Consider the following 22,517-nt stretch of genomic DNA (forward strand, 5'->3'; position numbering starts at 1 on the left):
ATCAGTTCTACTAGTGCGTAACGGATGTATAAATCTTGTTCCGACATTTCACAAGACTCCAGTGAGTAACGTCCAAACAATCGATCATGCACTGCCCACTAAATCTGCTTCACTTCGAATGTCGTACACAAAGTTGTTGCAGTTACATCTGAGCTGAACTGAGCCACCTGCGGTCGGTCGGACGGTCTGAATGCGGCCATGAAAAGAGCATTACTTGTGCCCCAGTTCACACGCCGCTTCCTCACTTCAACAAGGGCATATGTGTTTATCGGGATCACCAGTACGTCTATGCTTCATTCAGATGAATAATTCTTCATTAACTTGGTTGTCACATTGCAGATGAACTCAACTACGGCATGGACGTATGAAGGGCATCCAACTATGCTCAGAGACTTACTGCTGGGTTCTGCATGTCAAAAAGATCATAATAATAATAATAGGATTCATATTTCACGGGTTTCTGGATCTCGAAATTTGGGAATTCTTTCAAATGACCCTGAATGTTGTGTTTTTATCTCGCATGGGGTTTATAATTAAGTACTAATTGGTATTAAAATGTCGCGGATTCGAGCAAGTATCCACAGACCGTCTGTCCTCATCTAAGGTTTACGGGTGTGGAAAAGGAAAGTGCTGGTGAATTATGCTTCAAACCTGGGCATAACCACATAATTCTCATTCCCATTGACCAAGAGTACTGACGCTATATAACTACCGTATGTAGTTCTAAATGAGGGAGTCGAGATAGCCCCATCAGTAAAGCGACAGGCTCCACCCTGTTCCCGGCAGTGCAAGATTTTTCTTTTCTCCTCAGCGTCCAGACCAACTGTGGGGCATACTAAACCTCATATCCAGTAGGTACCGGAGGCTCCTTATCTGGGAGATAAAGCGGTTGGGACAAGTAGCTGAACACATCTAGTGATGAGGTCAAGAGAAAGGACACATACATCCACTCCCTCATATGTCTTCATGGCATAGTGTTTATTTAGTCAGGCACAAGAACAACTTTACCTTCCATATAGTTCACAATTCATCGTGTCATCGAAACATGTCTTTGTTGTTGTGTGGACAAAGTTTACCTAGCCCCTCCCTACTTAAGACTATTCGTCATGACTAGCCTAACGGTGTATCACCTTTCCTTTCTTCCGATCTTCTATGATCGGTCTCGCCTTCCTTCCCGCGCCTCGGTTCTGTTTATTGCGGTGTTCATTCTTCCCCAGCCACCGGGCATCCCTCCTTAAGTGCTCTCGTCCCGAACTGCACATTGATATGGTTACGGTCTCCTATGGTTCTTCCGTCCGTTTCCGTTCCAACCATACGAGCGAAAATATCCGGTGCTCCCACAACCCCGGCTTCTCTTACCCCAACTATGATAGTTGGTTCTTCAACTGTTTCGTGGGGGGGGGGCGACCTCTCCACAGAGTCCAATACTTCATTGTATACAACCCAACCGCAGAGCTGGCAATTCGCTTCGCGAACTCCAGTCCGGTGGTTTCCTCAATTTCTAGATAACCTTTCCCGTACTTCCCAGTCTTAGCTCCTTATGTCTCGTTTCCTTGTGCCTGTTACATTGTTGTTGCGCCAGTTGTCTCCTACCGAGTGTCCGTCCTTTCGAGGTCCCTCGTACCGCGTTATCCCTGGTTCGGTTTCTCCGGACGACGTTTCCCTTCATCCATGCCACTTTTGACCGGCGGCGCTTCTCTCTGTGGGCGGCGGCCAGTTCCCTCCGGGATCCGTCCCTCGGATTCTGGCGGTTATATGCCGACAGATTCCGGCCCCTCTCCCGAAACTTCTGTCCTTCGATCGGTTTCACTACGTCACCTGTTTAGGGACCTACCAATGATCCGTTTCAGACTCCATTTCCTCATCAGTTGTCTTGAAATCCGTGGCTCGTTTGACGAGGGACACCTCTACTACCATAATTCCATCTATGTTTTTTTTAATTCTCTCAGTCAGTTCGGTCTGAAGACTCTGTGTCTCGTGTTTAATGCGCGTCATTACGTTTTCGATTCGATGTCGGATGGTCTCATCTAATTCTGACCGCTTGAGGCCTAATATACCGTGAGCTGAGACGGCACACCATATCGTCACAGGTGTACTGTGTAGCGGTTTCTGGACGATAACGTCTTGCCGCTCAAAACCAAAGAAGTGAGTTGTCTGGAGACCACTTCCGTATGAGCGGAAATAATACTCAACTATGAATACTATTTCCTCCGTCGAGAGACCCATTTCCAACAACAAGTGCACAACACAACTCCCTTTTCACTACTGGGAACACGTGCGGCTGGAGCTATGCCCCGTCGACAAACGCATATGCGCGTTCCAGATGCCCGAGCTTCAGTACTGAATCTTTTGGCGCATACTGTACTTATAACGCTTGAAAATATTACTGGACCAATAACACACAAAGCCTTGAACACTTTCAATCTCAGATGCTCCTTGTGCGAATTCGGTGAGCAGGTTTGTACCCAGTCTCCCTTCTTCTGTCTTGTTCTCGGATTGGGTTTCTACTAATCGGTAGGGCTTCTTCTGGTCAGCACTCTCGACCTAAGCTGGGCACACGTCTACCGGATATGAAACAGTCCGTGCAATGGGACACTTCTTCGTTTTCGCAGTTGTCATCGAAACGTGTCTTTCATTGCTGCGTGAACAGTCATTAACTAGCAGCTGTAACGGAAGTTTCTGTACGCGTTGCCTAGGAATCGATATTTCCGTCATAACCGCAGAAACGTGTTTCAACAAGCCGTTAACTAGCAGTGGATTTACGTGTCGCATTACGTATAAATGACTGCTTGGAGAACAGTCCTACTTGAGAAGCTTATAATTGCTCAACTAGTCCCCAAAAACTCCGTCTTATATGAAGCCCAACTGTTAATTTCAGTCCTAAAGAGGAGACAGTGGTTGTAGGTGAATCCAGTCCACATCCTGTTCTTTTTGAATCCATCTTAACATTGTCTCCCAATACTTGTCTAGTTTTCAGAAGTGGCCTCTTCCTTTTAGTTTTTCCGACTAAATAACGTACCTCTGGAAACTTCATGCGTGTAATATCAGAGTTTTTCATTGGACATCGTGTTTAGACGACTCACTAAATTAAGTTGACATCACAGAACCTATTTTTTTTTCAGTTCCAGTAAAATGATATTCACCAAATTTAACTGCGTTCAATTCCGTGGCGTCAATTCACCATTTTCAGTGACAATGGAATACCATGAATAATTGAGAGCAAGTTCTCTGAAGGTGTAAAGTTTCCAATTTGTATACGGGAGGTTCCCGGTTCGAACCTCGGTCTAGATACAGACTACTCTGTTGATTTCCTTAGTCCCTATAGGACAATGTGGCGACAGTGTTTAAAAGTTGGCCACGACTGACAGCTTCCTTCCATAACCTTTCAAACTGATTATTCACTGTCATCCAGTCATTCGGCCACAGATTCTGAGTTACTTATAGTGTAGGCCACGCCATAGCTCAAGTGGTTAGTCGCTGACGTCCCACTGCGGCGGCCAGGTTCGATCTCGGGTCTGGTCAAGTGGGATCTGTGGTGGACAAAGTGGGGCTGGGGCAGGGTTCCTCCGAGTACTTCGGTTTCCCCTGCGAATCTTCATTCCACCAATTGCTCCACAATGACCCTCACCTATCATCTGGGGCTGGTACAATAGGCCAGAAGTGGCCGCAGTACAAGGGACTTAGTCCCACCCCACTAGCGTTAAAAAATACTTATAGTGTCGTTATCAAAGTAAAAACAAATGAGATAAGATTTATTTCCACTGCGTTATCTCATTGCAGACCGCCACGGTGCAGTGCTATGAACACCCGCTGCTCTTCCGTTAGTCTTTATGAAAGGCGTTACCTCCTTTCATCCTTCTGCAGTCCCCTGATCTCATTTTTCGATACTCATGTTCACAGCGACCAACGCCGTGTTCTGGTGTCCAGGCGTCACTCAATCTTATTGTCCTACTGTCCAACTTTCAGGCATCTAGTCCTCATGATTGCAACTACTCCTTCAGCCAACTCATTCTTGGTCTCCCTTCTCTTCTTTTTCCACATTAGCCCAACTGTTCCATGTGATAACCATTCGATGATACCATAAGAACACAACCGTTTCATTTTTCATGTAGTACCTATTATAATCTGGATTCTTCTCCACTCTCATAACGTGTTTTAACTTTCTATTTATATATATTAGCTGGTCTCCTCAGAAAATCCGTTTCAGAAGCCTGTAGTTGTCGCCTCCTCCGCTGATACCAGTCACACGTCCAACCAGCATTTTAAAGTACCATTTGTCAGTGCTTTTGCATAAACGTTTCCAACTTCTCGTTATGGGTTTATTGAGTTATTCAATTCATTTACCATCTTACTTGTTTGATCAATTATATTGATTATTTCAATGTTATGGTTACTATATTTGCCCATTTTTCCATCTAAACATGTATTTTTTGGCACTGATGAATCTCTTCTCCACTTTCTACATAATTAGGTGTAGCCCCTTCACCAATAAATAAATGTTTTGTCCTTTCCTGATTTATCATCTCTATTTCTAATATTCATCCTTCAGTCTTCTTATACTAAGGGTAGTCTAGAAGTAACTTCCCTTTATTTTAGGGAAATAATGTAAGAGTGGGAGAGCTCGCGCACGCGAGGTAGTCAAGTGTCTCATTCCCTTGTAAACCATCACATAACTGGCCACATAGTGTTTGTTCATGTTGCTACAGAGTGAGTTGTGTCCATAAATTTTACGCACTCTTCTCTACAAGATTATCAGAGTTCGGCTAGGCTATCACCACAAGTTTTGCCCAAGATGGCTTCCAAAAATGCTCACGGGTTCGCACAAATGCAGAGAATGGCCCAGGTCTTTACTTTTTTAGAACAATACCACAAAAATGGCGAAGTATTTCTCTGTCACATCGTACGAGTAACAGGTCATCAAATGTGGGTTTCATTTGTGAATGATGGAATTATAAAGCGTCAAAGCAGCTGGTACGCACACATTCACCAAACAAGCCGAAGAAGCTTAAACAAAAGCCTGCCTGCCAAAAAGCTGATTACAGCTGTTTGCTGCGACAAGAAAGGAGTGCTCATGGTGAAATGCTTGCAGCAAGGGACAAAAATAATGTCAGAAGTGTACTGCGATACACTAAAATAGAAAACTGCATAGGACCATTGGAATGCTGACATGCGGTGTACAGTAGTGCTCCTCCATGGCCATGCGCGTCCGCATACAGCTACTTGCACTAAGCGCTGCTGGAGCAATTCAACTGGGAGCTGTTTGACCATCCTCCTTACAACCCTGATCTCGTTCCGAGCGACTACCATCTGTATAATTACAGGCGAGCACAGCGCTTCAACAATAGTGAGGAGTTGATGGAAGGTGTCTAAGCGTGGCTGAGCTCACAAGCGGCAGACTTCATTGACACAGGCATACAAAATTATTCCCTGATGCAACATGTGCCTCAATTCCGACGGTGACTATGTTAAAAAATAGTTTAAGCATGTACGAAATTTTTTATATAATGAATTTTTTCCTCATTGATTATTTTGTTTAGAGCTCACCGGAAGCTACTTTCCGAAGAGCTCTCATATATTCAGTGCCGTAATGCACTTAATGCTAAGCTCTGAATGCCTGATCACTTGCTAACTTCAGTGAATAAATATTTATATCTTCTAATGACGTGCCAATTCCTTGGCAGTTACCTCCTAGTTCCATGACAAACGCTCAGGATGTATTTTGAACACGATCAATGACGCGACATCCATGTCGCAAGTTTCAGGTAGCAACATCAACTGCTCATATACGGTTACCGATTCTTATGGTGGAGGCTGTTCCTGTAGGGTAAATTTGCCTAATTCCTTAAGAACCCTAATTTCGTTTTGTATTCAAAGTGCCCTAGCTCACTTATTAGTCATTTGTGAATATTCACTGTATATTCAGGAGATGTTGCAAAATACTCGTATACTGCCACAAGTATTCGTGTGTGACTTATAAGACGGGATTTCTGATTGGATGATTGGATTTATTGCATATTATTCATTAACAGAACTCGGATCTATAGGCAATGCAGCACTATCGCTATTCTAAACACTTTCCAATTCACCATTACACACACTAGGGTTCCAAGTTTTCACTAGTCGTATCCTGGCAACGGACTTATCACAGTCTCGCTGCAAATTCAACTCACACATGAAGTCTTCTTGGCACAGTCTAATTCCTTTCTTGCCATTTCTTTCTTAATCACTTTCGACTGCCATCTTCAGAACTCGATCCAATTTTAATTCCTTCTCGACTACTCTTCTATATTCTGTGCTACTCTGTTTCTACTACTCCTTTCCTGCCTAATATTTTATAACCCCTTTGCAAGACCCCACGGAAAATAACGTCTTCTATTGCCAAGAATGCGTGCTTACTGGTCTGTTACCTATCAGTAAACGTTCTGCTGTTCCGCGTTTTGCTTCTGCGGAATTATTTCTATCGAGTCGTTGCCTAGCAATGGGTACACACGTCACAATAGTACTGAATGATATCTCTTACAGTACGCTCTTATGGAACCAAATGAACTGGAGAAGAATTAAAACGAAGTATGCGAAATCTCCACGTTTAATTTTGTTGCTGCTTTTGTTGCGAGAAGGCCTAAGTAAATGTACTGATATACTCGTATATTTCTAAACTACTTCATTTTGGGTCTACATGTGTAACTGTCTGAAATGCTTAGAGCATTTGACTCACAGTTTACTCTTGACAGGCGTAGCACGTTTCCAGTTTTATTGGTTAATTCCATTTCTTCATGCTGTGACCCCTGAAGCCAGACTTGCGCAGTGATGCTGACCATATATTCGAGTTACATTTCTTCTTCTTGTCAGTAAGTGATTTTCTATGCCTTTATAAAGTTTCTGGTACTCGAATAAATTATAATGTTCTTGTTTTCACTATAAACCATTGTAACTTATTAAATTTGTTATAACGTAGAGAGAACTAGAGAAGCAAAGCAAGAAATCTGGCAAACTGCAGCAGCTGAGCATGCGTTTTCTAAGGAACTCGACAGTAGACCACTAGAAGTAGGTGTTAGGATAATTTGTGACAGTCCACACCTGCTGCAGTTCTCCGTGGACTCTGTGATCCTCTTTACCCATTTCAGAAGGATGATTGTTTTATTGGGGAGACAGATTTATTAGCATGTTATGACTTGCTTTTCACATCTACACACAAACTACTGCCTTTTTTGTTTCCTGTAGCTTGAGTGACAGGAAGGGGACAAGATCACCACGGGAGGCAAGTCTATAGTTTGCTGAAGATGTGAATTTTGTTATGCTGAAATGTGTGGCTGTCATAAAGGTGTCTTCGGAAGGGTGTAATTGGACCCTAAACTAAGAAATAACCGCTTTCACATGTGGGGTTCCGGGTGCTTTATCTTGGGAACTGTTTATTCTAAAAGTTCGTTATGTGATTGGTTTGTGCTGATTGCACGATGAATTTGGTTAGTAAAAATCAGCCAATAGGAAACTATTCTTGTCTGGGAGAGAGACCGTCCATTCAAATCCTTCTTGGGGGATGAAGCGACGCTCCTGCAGGATAGCAGTCTTCAGAAATTTGGCGTTTGGAATTCATAGGAGGCAGACGTCATTGGGCTGCACTCCTCAAATTTATCTAAATTCATCAGTCCTTTACTTTGATTCGATGAATTTTTGGTAGTAATAAAGGGCCATATTACTCTTTGCTTGCACATGAAGTTATAATATTTCGCTTCTGAAAGAAACAATTTGTGGAAAGTGGAAGTTGTGTTGTTGATTTCGAGCAGTGGACTGGCTTCAAATATTCAGTTTCCCCGTTGCCTCAGTTATTGCTGTAACACGATCCTCATAGGAGTCTAGTGGTCTACCGAAGCCGGCACATAAGTACAAAAAATGGAAAGGGGAAGGATACAAATTCTGTAGAACGACTGATATTTCCACAGAGCTCTGAACTATTAAAGAACGCCGTTGTCGACACTAGATGGACCCACTTTTAAGACAAGTGAACATTTGTTTGCTCGGCAAAATTCTGAAGAAATTTCGAATTGGGAACACTGGTAGACAGTTTCTGTGCTGTTTCTTCGAATTTGCAACCGAGATTTTCAAAATATATGATACCCATGCAAGAACGTTGTTTGGGGCTAAAGGTCTTTCAGGTTCGCAGCTTAGCACAGAAGCACGAGATCACTGACAAATATAATCCTGAGAAAACTCCTAGGAGCCGCTTTCCGAAAATCGTGCGTCGGTGGGTTCAATAGGAATTAAATTCCGGCAGAGACAACATCGCCCTTCACAGTTTCCGACAGATATCAGGGAGAAAACAATTGCGAAGACGAACTCATGCCAAACACTGCTGCCTGTGACCAATCCAATATACACAGTAGTCGCAGGATGATAGTGGCTAGCAATCAGCATAGTGTGTCTCTAAGCTGATCCTGTGGCTACAGCACTGTGACCTGCCACACCAATTCGTCTTCCGTGGAATTCTGAAGATAGTGACGTTTCCACGACAAGCCCGAGATCCAGAAGAAGTTCTTCTTTCGTGGAGTGTTGACAAGACAACGGAGAACAATGATGACGGACTTAACCAACTTTGTAAAGAGGTGATATTATGCATACGCGTTGAAGATGGACAGGGAGCAGTTCTTTCTCCCGTCGATGGTATCGAAACAAGTGTGAAAACTTTGGTGAAAGTTGTGAAGATGATATCTTTATGTTCACAATGTGAAGATTCATTAAGCATCTTATTGTAATGTTAAGTATACCACATACTTCACGTAGCTGCTCTTCGTCATATGTGATCCCATTTTCGTAAAATACTGTAATTACAAAGATATATTACTTCTTAATAAAATTTAAACATACTGAAGTTATGTTATGCTATTTACCTAGGTATCACAGAGTCAGGAAACCACTGTCCCAGAATAGGAATCTTTCTCACGGAAATGTGCATATTTCCTGAAATGAAACTGCATGTATATGTAGTTCAGTGTTGAGGCTTTAATACTGAGACCATGTATTTTCATTCATCAAAAATGTTTTACAGGAAACGAAGCAAAATGAAATATATCACGGAATTGAGATAAATTTCCCTATAAAGCAAACTTACATTAATATTTACAGATTGAGTTGCGGTCAGGGTCAGAGTCAGAGTTACTTTACAACTGATGGTTTACCGCCAATCAGTTCGTCTTGGCGACAAACCTTTCAAGATTTACGACCAGAGAATTTTTTCAGCTGAAACCTTGTGGTCATGATCCTCTTGTAAATGACACATAACAAGTCATTTCTAACCTCACAGGGAACGCATTACGTCTCCAATATAAAGGCCACTCGCTTGACCCTGTTTACGGAAAGAATCCCTGCTTGTTGTGAGACCCATAAAAACACAAATATATTCTGTGAGAAGAACAGACAATTTTTATGTTTGGATTTAAAGGGTTGACTGTCTCAAGACAGCAACAATCTGCATATCTGAACATCATCATTCTCTGTAGCCATGTCGGCAAATTCAACACTTATTCCTCGTCCCGTGGCTCTTTATTTCATGGCAATTGTGTCAAGCTATTTGATTAAATATTGAAACCCTACATCGCTAGTATGACAATGGCACAACAGAACCGCAAAACCACGTGGATCGGATTCTAGGTTTGGGTAACAACGTGTGCATCACAAATCGGATACATCTCAAATTAAATTTCAACTGATTTAGTGCACTCTTCCAAGAAAATACATTACCGTGTAAAACAAAGGGAACTCACAATGAGAGATATATTTTAGGATTTCAGAGTAATGACGCAACCGGAAGATGTCTGCATGAAATCAACAAATTGTAATGTTTGGTCGCGAACTCATAGCCACAGAGATGACTGAAGTGACGAGATGGAACACAACTTTCTTCCTCGACATTCTAGACCATGCTGAATTGTAACCAGTTATACAAGCTCTTGCTGTTGGTGCAGTTGAGTCTGGGAACAAATGTCGCATGTGAGATCTGAAAGCAACTACAGGCCCTACTGTTGGCACGCCATCGCACAAAATTCACAGTCGGGATAAGATAATTCGTTAACTAATATTGGTCATTGTGTTGTTCCCAATTTTCTCAAGAGGAGTTAATAAAAGTTGTATATTTCTTCACCCGTCACTTACAGCCTCAGAATCTGCCACTGTTTCTTGCACTGCACAAATTAGTGTGAAAATTTGTTGATTTCTGTGATCACAGGCAATGAAAATGCAAAATTTGTGAAGTATCCATTAGTATATTGTTCCTACCAACTTTTGTGTCTGCAGTGATGATAGGGCGCGGAGATGGATGCAATTCAATAATAACGATTGGAAGAGGAGACAGCTGGGAGATATGTGAACTCAATTTGAAAGGCGGGTCTTATTAAAAAACATTCTTCTTTGTCTAGCAACCGCAAATGGTTTTGAAGGTTACTGATCGCAGACACCAGATGTATTTTTGATACAGATGATGAATAGTAAAGAAAACACCCTGTTTAGTCTTCAGACCCACTGTTAACATACGAATGATCAATGAAGGTGTTTCGCCTACAAGCATTAATTATCGTTTACTGCCTTTCTAGAAATTCCGCATTGATCTCAAAAAGGAGCTTTTCTTAGAAAAGACGAGATTGTCTTTCCGGATCCATAAGTATAAGCATTAAGACAGTGGTTATGGGGATTTAAGAATGTTAACTCTGATCAAGGGTTTCAATACCTAGAATTATACTGTAACAGTCTCGATCAACGCATTGCCAGGCAACAGCTCCGTAAATACGATCCAATACGCAATAATAAACAAGGCTGTGTTTTCCATGTGATCCGCGCGACGCCCAGTGTTGCTAACGGACAAATCAACTCACAATCTGACACGTGACACAATTTTTCTGTGTGGTCTGCGCCATGAAACAATAAAGGGCCTGTATTTTCTGTGCATGGTTCTTACCGAGAAGATACTCGTATAAGAGAATACACTAATTTGGGAGAATGAAAATGTTCACGGTATAGGACAAGGTGAAGCCAAACACAGAAAATATAAGAGGCTTAAACTTAGTGGTGGTCAAGCTTACGGCCGTTCAAATGACTAAGCTGCCGTTGTAGCATAAAATATGTAAGTTAGGCATGATCCGCTCTGTAAAGCCTGTACTGACAGAGGACTTGTGTGTAGTGCAAAAGGAAGAATTCTCAATAACATGCTGTATGTGAGAAATCTACTCTTGACGAAAGGCCAAGCGTATTCATAAGAGACATGCGCATTTTCTCGTCAGGGAGGATGTTATATAAGGACTATTACTGCAAGAGTTCAGTTGGAAAATAATTTCTGGTCGTGGGCCTCAGGGGGCCTGACGCCAGTAAACCGCCAGTCGTAAAGTAACTTTGGCTATGACTTTTACTTTGATTTTGAACTGACTTCATTTGGGTTCCGAAGTTGCAAGGGAACAGCAGTGTAGTTGAAGAAAACTTAGAAGTCGGCCTGTGAAGACTTAACGCGTAACTTGAAGACTTTATTTTTGTGCAATATTTGGAGCGTGTGTTTCAGTGAGAGTGTTATGGTTCCTGTGTTTTAATTGCGTTCCCAGGAGAGGACCACTGTGTGTAACAGTGAAGCATAAAGTGTAGAAATAGCGATAGCACTGTAATTACGCGTATTTCTCGTGGTGAGTATAAGGGTAAATGCATCCGTTCATCGAATCCCGAAACTCCGTCCTTAGTAACTGTTACACTTGACAATATTAATTGAATTAAATTATGAATTTATTATTCAGTAACAATAGAGTTCTACTTGTTTTTGCTTTCAATTCTCAAAACTCAATGACATATTCAACTGAAATTATTTTCTGATTATCTTATTGGAAAAATAGAGGGTTGCCTTATATTCAAGGTTGCCTTGAAGTTGCAGATGTTGTGCGTCCAACCAAACAACTTAAGTGATAAAAGAGAGACTTCCCCTAGAGATTAAATGGATGCAGACTGAAGGTGACCATTAATCTTAAGCGGAACCCCTCTGTGCGGGCACCAATCCCCACTCCTCTTTCCTCTTCCTCCCTTTCCCCAACTGCTTTCCAAATAATATTTCGACCCGGAAGTGTCGGCAGCATCTCTCACGTCAACATGGTGCAGCAACGTACCAACAGAATTAACAGCATGTCACATTCTTGCCCCAATAAGCTGTGTTTTTATACAGAATCAGTAGCTAAAAATTTTGGTTTCTGAAACGAATCCTGGAGATTAAGAAAAGTGTTGTAAAATTTGAGATTTTCACGGCGGTGACTATGAAGAATGCCGTTTTCTTGGATCTGGGGCTATGTAGATATCGCATAAACCGACGTTTCGGAGGAACGTATCGACTCCAACTTCAAGGATAGAAGAAGAAAGAAACTCCCCTGCAGCCACATTCTCAGACTGGTTCCTCGTTCACAGACTTTCCTTTTCTTCTACCTTGAAAATGGAGGCGATACGTTGTTCCGAAACAACGGTTTGTACAATATCTACAGGGCGCCACATCCCAGAAAAAGGAATTCTTAAAGAAAACTGTTGTCCCTGTAGCCTAGTTAAAGCCAATTTTGGGGCCCTACCACATTACAAACCGTTTACAGGGAGAGCTTTCCCAATAACGGTAGACAGACTGATATTTTCAAATGCGAATAAGCACAGAAACGACTGTTTTGCCGTAGAATGAAATGTTAACGTTAGAAGGGAAGGCTGAAGAACATTCGAACGTGAGTACAGGAGAACGTTACTATTTTACACTGGACGAAACAGGAAAAGTGGACACTCCGGGTGTTAGCACGTGTACACACTCTCAATTAAGGAAATTGGATACTTTTTCACCTATTAAAGTCACCAAACACTGTCGGTGGGCTAAAATAAAGTCCAAATCTACTGGTACAGCTCCTATCCCAACGACATGTGGCACTTTCCAGTTACCCCAGTAATTTTGTTGGTTTCCAGAGGCCGAGTTCTGTTTGTTATTAGCCTGAGGCTCAATTGTAGGGTCAATTTAGATGTTTCACGGAAATGTGTCAAGTGCAAAGCTGTGTAGCGTCACATTGGAAATGGTACGATGTTTATGACTGTTGAATTGTTTAACATAATCTACTGGTACTAAATCGTCATTTTTCTGAATGGACTGAAAGGAACCTCGGAACTTCTTTGACAGAATAAATCACTCTGGCCGCCAATGGAAAAAGATAATTTCGCAGCATGGAGCAGGAATATGAGCCAATAACTTGAGACTTAGATTGTGGACCAACAGCACAGGTCTCATATTTTATACGACGATGAAAGCGGAGCCTATTAAAGGAAATTTGTTTTTTAATTTAAAAAGAGACGATTGGAAATGTCCAACACGTTCAACGATTTAATAACAAACGCCGCAAGAAGCTGAAAAGTCTTAATAACTTACGTCATTTTTACCGTCAGCGTCCTCACACTGAACTGGTTTGTTTCACGATAATACAGGCTCTTTGAAAAGGCTTCTGGTTCGTTAACCAGGCGTTAATTATTCTGAACTGTGCTTGGGTAACCGAACCATTTGCGCAGTGCTTCCACCTGGTAGGAGTGCATGACGTCAGAGAATTGTTCTTGGGCAGGCTACATTTAGATCTTTCATACGACAAATTGCAGTGAGCGCTGCACTTACGTTTACAGAACAGTTGACTGGGGCAAGTGCTCGGTCTTCGGCCTGCAAAATAAGCTGCACCAAACTTATGAATGTGTTTATTTACATGACTGTCTCATGAATGTATATATCCGCTACTCAGTGTTCTTTTATTTACCGCTATAATGCAGCACAGTAGCCTCACTAAATGATAGCATTGCCTTGAAACGCGTTAACTGGGCTTAAACCTCATCCATACCAAAAATAGTCGGTTATGATGTGGTTACTAACAGATCCCACAGTTTGACGCTCCATAATCTCCACTGTGGCAGCATCGTTAAGAAACAAATGAAAGAAGAACTGAAAAATAAAAAGACTTGAGAAGGGTAAGCATATAAAACTGCATGAAAGAAGTTTTTTAGAAATACTGAATATCCCCAAAGTAATGCCACCATATTCCATTGCGCTTTGGTCGTTTCTTACAGGATGTTAATAGCAGAGAAATGCAGTAGTGAACAAAGATGATATAGAAATAGCGTTAAGCTGTTCATCCGGGAGATGAACTTAAGAATATGAGCTATGAGTCTCTAAACACGATCAGCATTGCCGAGAAACAGACATCCAAGTAGCAACACGAACCCGTCACTTTCTGCATGTCACCGCTGAGCGGGGAAGAGCTACCCCAATTGTTCTGTACTATTTCACAACAACGGTCCTCACGAATTGACTTAAAAGCCTACATCAATTAGGAAACGAATTTCATACTTATATATTTCTCATTTACAAGAAACCTGCACTGGCAAGTATTCGTCCTGTGTACGTGTGTGCGTTTCTGTCTGAACCGACAGTCATATTTCATGATATTCTGAACGAACGCAAAGGAACGGAACCTGACCTCATCTCTGTATGCTCAACTTTCAATTTCCTAGCACCAAAAATAAAATATGGCGTCCGACTAAATTTGTAAATTGGTATCCACAGGAACGGATGAGTAATCCCGAAAAATGTATTCACACTAAGTTCTGAAAAATATGACACTTTGAAAAAAATCTACGTATAATATAAAGTAACAACATAGATATAGCGCGAACTCATCACTTTCTGTTCATGTTGAGAGCAACCTAGCTATTGTAACCACGACTGTTAAATTTGGTGCTGAGATATACCACAAGGTTAGATAAAATATTTCATGAAACCACATTTTGTTTAATGTTACAGTGCTTACGTCACGAATAGTGCCTGAAAGCCTTCACAAGTAACAGAAATATCCGTAGGCCGAAATTATGCAGACATAGACGAACAAACTGTAGAATTTTTTATTTATAGTATCCTAGCTTCTCTTTAGAGAGCGAAGTGTGTAGAAGAAATAAGATTTATTCAATTGTATCTGCTTCATGAATGTATAAGGGGTGGGCCTTCTTGGCCCTTGCACCGCGACCTCAGTGATCTATTGGTATCTGCTTCATAAACTGAGCTGAGGATGAAGCAAGACATATACAGAAGAAGAAAATGAGGAGAGAGTAAAATTGTGTGACCGGAATTCGATATCCTTAGTGGAATTTGTAACTCAATCCTGTATGAGGCCAGAAGGGATATGTAATCACCTAAACAGTTCATCGCATGTGATTATTAAGGTTATATTTTGAGGAATCTTGTGATAATTCTCAAAAAAGAAATTTTGTGTATGAGTAATTTTGAATCTTCTCCTTTGCAGGTGAGTTGACTCCGCTATCCAAGCACATTCATCTGGAACTAACGCTTCTTATGCAAGGAAGCAGGAAGGAACTCAGTCGCTATTCCATTATGGACATTGGGAAGTCCCCGACTCCTGTACCGAACAGGACACTCACTGGGTCCGCTGATTTCGAACGGGCGTCTGGACAACATAAATAAAACAACGACTTGATAGCCTCCTCTGCACTACTTCTAACTTCACAGTTCAGAGTCATTATCACCATCTCTGTATGAAGGCCGAGACACTATATGCCAGCTCATACTTTGAAGCAGGCTTCCGTATTTCAGCATCCTGTTGCAATTGTTCACATTATCGCCCATTTGTCTATAATCCGTCCAAATTGAAACACTTTTTATTTTACACTTCAATACACTCTCTAACTCTACACGTTTCGTCCTCAAACGCCCATCTTCAGGTGTTTTACTACAGATATTCAATTAAGATTGTGTCGAAATTGTGTCGAAACTGCTACACTGTTTCACTGTTCCAATTCATTTTAAAAAACCACATGCTGTAGTCTTCTTTTTAATTAAAATGAGATAAAATTCTTCTATAATTTGTTACTTATTGTTTTGCTTCAATCATGGTGTCGTCATTTCCGTAAAATATAAGATGTTTTCTTTGGCAGCTTGTTCCTCACGTAGGTTATCTGTAATTTATAAATTCCTATATTAATGTTGTTTTATATTTTGTATTATTATTATTATTGTTATTATCATTAGTATTATTATTATTATTATGTTGTGTTTGTTTATTTTGCACTCACTCTCTCTTGGTTTGTGTTTCCTCCACAGCGTGTGGTGTTGTCATTATTAGTGCGGATGCGATGTGTTTGTTCTTGTATTTAGTACATGTTCTGGTTGTGAGGAGTGGGGAGAGAGATGGGAGGGGGTATAATGTTTTGTTGTGTAATTTTGTATAGTATTTCAAATATAGGGTTATGTGTCGATGTTTGTGTCATTCATATGTAAATTTTCTTTACTAGTTTTGTAAATATGGCATTTCTCCAGTGTATTTAGATGTTTTCCTTTTTTCCACGTTGTTATGGTTTCCATAGTGTCTGTTATTGTGCCGTACCTGTGTCCGGTATTCAATATATGATTTGAAAATCCTGAATTACTATTGTTACTCTTTATGTCGTGAATGTGTTCTTTATATCTGGTTTTGAATGTTCTCCCTATACGTAAAAGCTATCCACTTTGTTCTTCGTTGCTGTGAGTTTTCCTGTGTGTTTTGTTCTTGTTTCTTCTGGGGGGATATGTTGCTAGATAATAATATGTCTTATTCATTATTGTATAATATGTTTTGAATTGCGTTCATTTCTATGTCTTATGTTTTTCTCGTTATTGGGTATGTATGTAACGCGAACATAAATTTCAGCAAAATCTGTTTGAAAAAAAAGGCTCGTACCACAATACGCAAATATGAAATTATCAATAATCAATGAAGCAGCTAAGATAACACAAACACAAGCCCAAACATTAGGTATAAAGAACGAAATAAAATTCCTATATAAAAAGAAGCAATAATTAAATACACAAATGTACCACGCTCACATACACAACGCAAATATATGGCAACAAACATGGGATAACATTGATAAATCCATAAATAAAAAATTACAACAAGTAGTGGAGAAAGTGTACCTCAAGCAACAAGAAAAATTAACACAGATAATTAAGACCCAAAATACAGATAAACAAACAATAACAGCAATTATACTAGAGTAGAAAACCGCACAATCATACAATTCACACACGAAGAAATACAATTATTAAATAAAGGTTTGAAATATAACTTACACCAAAAGAATAAAAACTGGATCGAAACATTAGCTCTCGAAGCTGAAACAGCAATAAGTAACATTCATAAAACAGAACAAAATTACTATAGGCATGTCGTAGCAAAAAAGATAAAAGATATTAATAAGAATAATAATAAACAATAAAAGTAGTAAAGATGAATGGAGACAAACAATGAACATAAAGAGCAAAATGTCTAACAATAAACTGATAATAACTAAAGCAGATAAAAGGAAAGCACTAGTATTATTAATAGAAAATGAATACAAACAGAAAGTAAAAAGTGTCATACAAGATAACCAGTTTCAAAAGATAAGAAAACGATCCAACCCAACAATACAAGAAAATCGTAAAAAACACTAAAACATTGTAATAACATCATACAAAAAGAACACAGATGGAGATACACAAACATGAACCCCATAGCTCCGAACGTACATGCTACAGTAAATCTACATAAACAAAACACACCTATTAGACCTATAATCAACTGGATAAATTCCCCTGCTTACGAATCGGCTAAACAACTAGCAAAAAAAATTAAATAACTAAACTACAATTACCAAATACATATAATGTTCGTAATTCTATACAGCTAATGACAGACCTAAAAGAGATCGCGCTCAACAAGAATATGAAACTTTGTTCATTTGATATAGAGAATGTGTATACAAATATACCGAAAATGAGTATTAAAAACATAATAAATAAAACACTAGAAAATCTAGGAAGTGAAACAAATATACAAGAAGAAATCACGAAAATGTTACGTACAATAATAGAACAAAATTATTTCCAATTTAACCAAGAATATTACAAACAAACAGACGGACTAGCAATGGGAGCACCAACATAATTAATACTGGCAGAAACATACATGCAACATATGGAGCACACACAAATATATCCCATCCTATTAAAGCACCAAATAATTGCATATTTTAGATACGTTAATGACATATTGATAATATATGATCAAAAAAAAAACAAATATTGATCACACACTTAATGAGTTCAACAAAGCACAACCAACTGTAAATTTTACCACGGAGAAAGAAAGCATCAGTCTATCAGTTTCCTAGATATAGTAATGCATAGAAATGACAAAAACCTTTAATTTGCAATATATCGGAAACCTCCACAAACTGACATTATAATACCAAACAGTTCATGCCACCCACATGAACACAAACAATCAGGCATAAACTATTTAATAAATCGATTATATACATACCCAATAACGAGAAAAACAGAAGACATAGAAATGAACGCAATTCAAAATATATTATACAATAATGAATAAGACATATTATTATCTAGCAACATATCCCCCCAAAAGAAACGAAAACAAAACACACAGGAAAACTCACAGCAACAAAAAACAAAGTGGATAGCCTTTACGTATAGGGAGAATATTCAAGACCAGATATAAAGAACACATTCACGACATAAAGAGTAACAATAGTAATTCAGGATTTTCAAATCATATATTGAATACCGGACACAGGTACGGCACAATAACAGACACTATGGAAACCATAACAACGTGGAAAAAAGGAAAACATCTAAATACACTGGAGAAATGCCATATTTACAAAACTAGTAAAGAAAATTTACATATGAATGACACAAACATCGACACATAACCCTATATTTGAAATACTATACAAAATTACACAACAAAACATTATACCCCCTCCCATCTCTCTCCCCACTCCTCACAACCAGAACATGTACTAAATACAAGAACAAACACATCGCATCCGCACTAATAATGACAACACCACACGCTGTGGAGGAAACACAAACCAAGAGAGAGTGAGTGCAAAATAAACAAACACAACATAATAATAATAATAATACTGATAATAACAATAATAATAATAATACAAAATATAAAACAACATTAANACGCTAATTTGAAGCAGGCTATAGCTGCCTAATTCAGGTAAAGTCGACTATCATAGAGTAATGTTTATTATTAGCGGCCTCCGTAGTCTAGAGGTAACGTTCCCACCTCATGACTCGTAGTACGCGGGTTCAAATACCCGGCGGACATCGTCGAAATTTTAAGGGCAGAATTCAGGGAACAAGTCCTCCGGAAGGGACTTTAAGCCGTGGGTCCCGTGTCGTAGCTTTACGGCACGTAAAAAAACCTCATATCTCCAAAGGAGATCACTGAGCCAAATTAACGGACGTTTCCCACCCAAGAGCAGTCTCTAATACCTCTGGTAGATGGGGGAAAGCATTATAGATACCTCTCAGCTAGTAGAGCCGGTCTCGCTGGCTGGGCGGGACTGATGGTAAGCACCAGTACCGGTAGGATATAGAGACTGGTAGAAATCATAGAGGGAAGCACAATGGACCAATACAGGTCTCAGTGCATGGGGAAACCCACCCTTTCTAATAACTAACTAACTAATGTTTATTATTGAATCAAACACTGATTCAGTTAACAATATGAAGGTAACTTTCACTCAGTTTTGGTGTGCAACTCCACATGTTAAACACATGAGCTATTAGTTCATTAACACAGTTCACTATGGATATTGTCAATTGTATTTGGGTGACTTATAAGAAGGGTTTGGTATTGGATGATTCGATTTATTGCATCTTACACATTCACAACTGTGGACTACAGGCAGTACAGCGCTATCGCTATTCTACACACTTTAGAGCTCACCGTTACACACGTAGTAGGGTGTCAGTCTTAACTAGTCATATACTGGCAAAAGATTTACAACAGTCTCACTGTCACTTCACATAACACATGAAGTCTTCTTCTCACAGCCTAATTCCCTTCTTTCCGTTGTTCTGCAACTGCCAACTCAATTTAATTCCAAGCCATATCCTTGAAGGCTGGCGTCTCGCACTCGACTCTTCTCGACTCGACTACTGTTCTGTACCGCTCTATGCTGCTGAAGAATTATCTACAACCATTTTGGACAATTGAAACCGCGTGTCTATTCAGTAAGTATGTGACAATGTTAAGTGATCAGTGTAAAGGAACGTCTGCCATTGCGTACTCTCACCATACACAAAAGCCCTTGCCGGAGAGTTTGAACGAAAAGTGCACGTCCACCTCAAATAATCTTTGCAGCGAATCCACTTTTCACGGCCGCTAATACATTGCGGAGTGTGAACACTCGGTATCAGCTTCTTCGCCAATACATCACCTTCTTCAGGGCGAAGACGCAGCCGAGTCGCCTAATGATGCCCCTCTTCGTAGTGGATTTAATGGTGCGTTTACTCTTTCCTGATTTCCTTCCGTTTCATAGTACGTTTCTGAAAAAGAGACATCGATATTTAAGTCTCAGGCCTTCGGCGGTAGGATCGTCTTGTCTCTCTTTTTCCACGGAGAAGAGATCATGATTTTCGCCGTGTACTCGTATCTCTTGCATTTGAATTGAAGACAGTGGATTAAGTTTCGCAGCAAAATTAAGTGCACTTGAAAAAACTGTTGGTTTGGGTCGAAATGTTTGTTGTTGGTTCATCATGAGAAAATACTGAAACATGTAGACCCGTTGCTAAGCGGCCACTCAGTAAATAGCGGCCGTTGTTTGGTAATACCCGCAACTTACACGCACGAAAAAATAGAAGAACCGTGTTTTCTGTTGGTCCGTGCAGAGTGGTTATAAGTGGGACAAAATTTAGACCTTAGTAGAATTGAGGGATATTAGCGAGAAGTAAGGACGCAAGCAGGAAAAGACTACTCAAGACAGAAGACTTTATGTGTGTTGCAGTTACAATAACATTTAGAGTTTGTAAGCCATTGAGGCTATTTTATTTACGAGTTGTGTGTTTAAGTGGTCATTCGAGTCAACAATCCGAACCTCGTCTATAGTCACTCATACAAGCAACAATATTATGAGAGAACCGGAAGGTGACGGTATATAACCATTTCCGGCAACTGAAAATCTCTAGAATCTGTTCACCAGAAGGCTGCTTCGACTACATTGTTCATAATCTGCACCGTCTTCCTTCACATGAAATTCAAACTTATGACTCCAGGAAACGTTGCGATTCAGTGGATGTGTTCCACTCTTCCTGAGCCCATTCCACCAGAAGCTTCTTGCCAGCCCGGCGTACTGTGGCCACGAGGGGAAATTATGCAGCAGCCCGGACACTTTGCTGTGACCGATATGTTCTTGCGGGTTCCACAGTCTCCACTGCATGCTGTGCGCGTGGAGGCAAGCAGAGGAGAGACATTTGGTTTTCTCTCTCAAATTCAATGGAGTCAAGATTTTTGGTATGAGATTAGTGGCCACCAGATGTTAGTAATGCAGTTGGTTTTGTGGCCGAAGTAAAGTGCCTGAGCCGCTGTGTAAATGGGCCAGTCTGGACCCAGGCACGAACCGAACTGGGTGACGTCCCATCATAAGCTCAGTTTGCACGTTATTTCACAGAAACACAACCCGGTGTGACACCCAGTTACCTGCCGCATTCATCAGGTTACCATTGTGATGAGGCATCTACCTTCTGCAGATGTTACAGAACCGGCCGGGGCGTGAAGCTGACTATTCAAGTCCAACTACTGCCGAGGTCAAGAAAATGTGAATCTATACATCCAGTCCCCCATACGCCCACATGCCGTAGTGCTTAATTAGTTAAGCACAGGGACAAATTTACTTTTTATCGAAATGCCTCGTGGCAGTCTAACAGAATGTCTGCGTAGCTTTTCAGAAAACCGTTAAGTTTCTTTTTCCTTAGTGACTCATTCCTTACTTTGGAACTGTTCAGTCATTTGCTAGGAACAGCCAGGGGGTATGTTATGTGCCCTAAGTCAGCCCTTACAGTTCCGAAAGAGCGTTCTGTCATTGCCAATTAATGTTGAACGAGGTCGACTTTGAAATAGGTGGAAAGCTGGTTTCCTTCCCAGTTGCTTCACTTCAGCAGCTGATAGTCGTCTTTTCTTCACACGAGGTGGATCAAAATACTTCGAAGCCTGAAAATATCCCATTCGTTTCTTCATAACACCTCCGCCAGCTTTATATTGTCTTCATTATACGTTTTCCGCTTCCTTGATGGCTCCATCGAGTGCACAGGATAAAAATATAATTTCCGTAAACAACTAAATTTTAATAATCTGTGATCGAATTGATCCGTCATAAAACAACTGAAAGTAGTAAATCTTCAGTAAAGACTCTTAATATGAGGTACCCCATAGTAGGAGCCTCGCCACGTTGGGTTTCGGCCATAACATGCAGCTATGCTGCCACCCCGCAAACTGGCATGCGTGAAGTGCCGCAAATATAATTACAACTGGCATCTAGAATCAAAAAAGTGGCTCGATTACAATCACTGACATTGAGGAACGAGGAAATGTTTGAACAGAGACTCTGCAAAACTGTTACACACAAAAACAATCTAGTAACTAGAA

Source organism: Cryptotermes secundus, unplaced genomic scaffold (genome assembly GCF_002891405.2).
Source record: "Cryptotermes secundus unplaced genomic scaffold, Csec_1.0 scaffold1033, whole genome shotgun sequence".
Taxonomy (NCBI): domain Eukaryota; kingdom Metazoa; phylum Arthropoda; class Insecta; order Blattodea; family Kalotermitidae; genus Cryptotermes; species Cryptotermes secundus.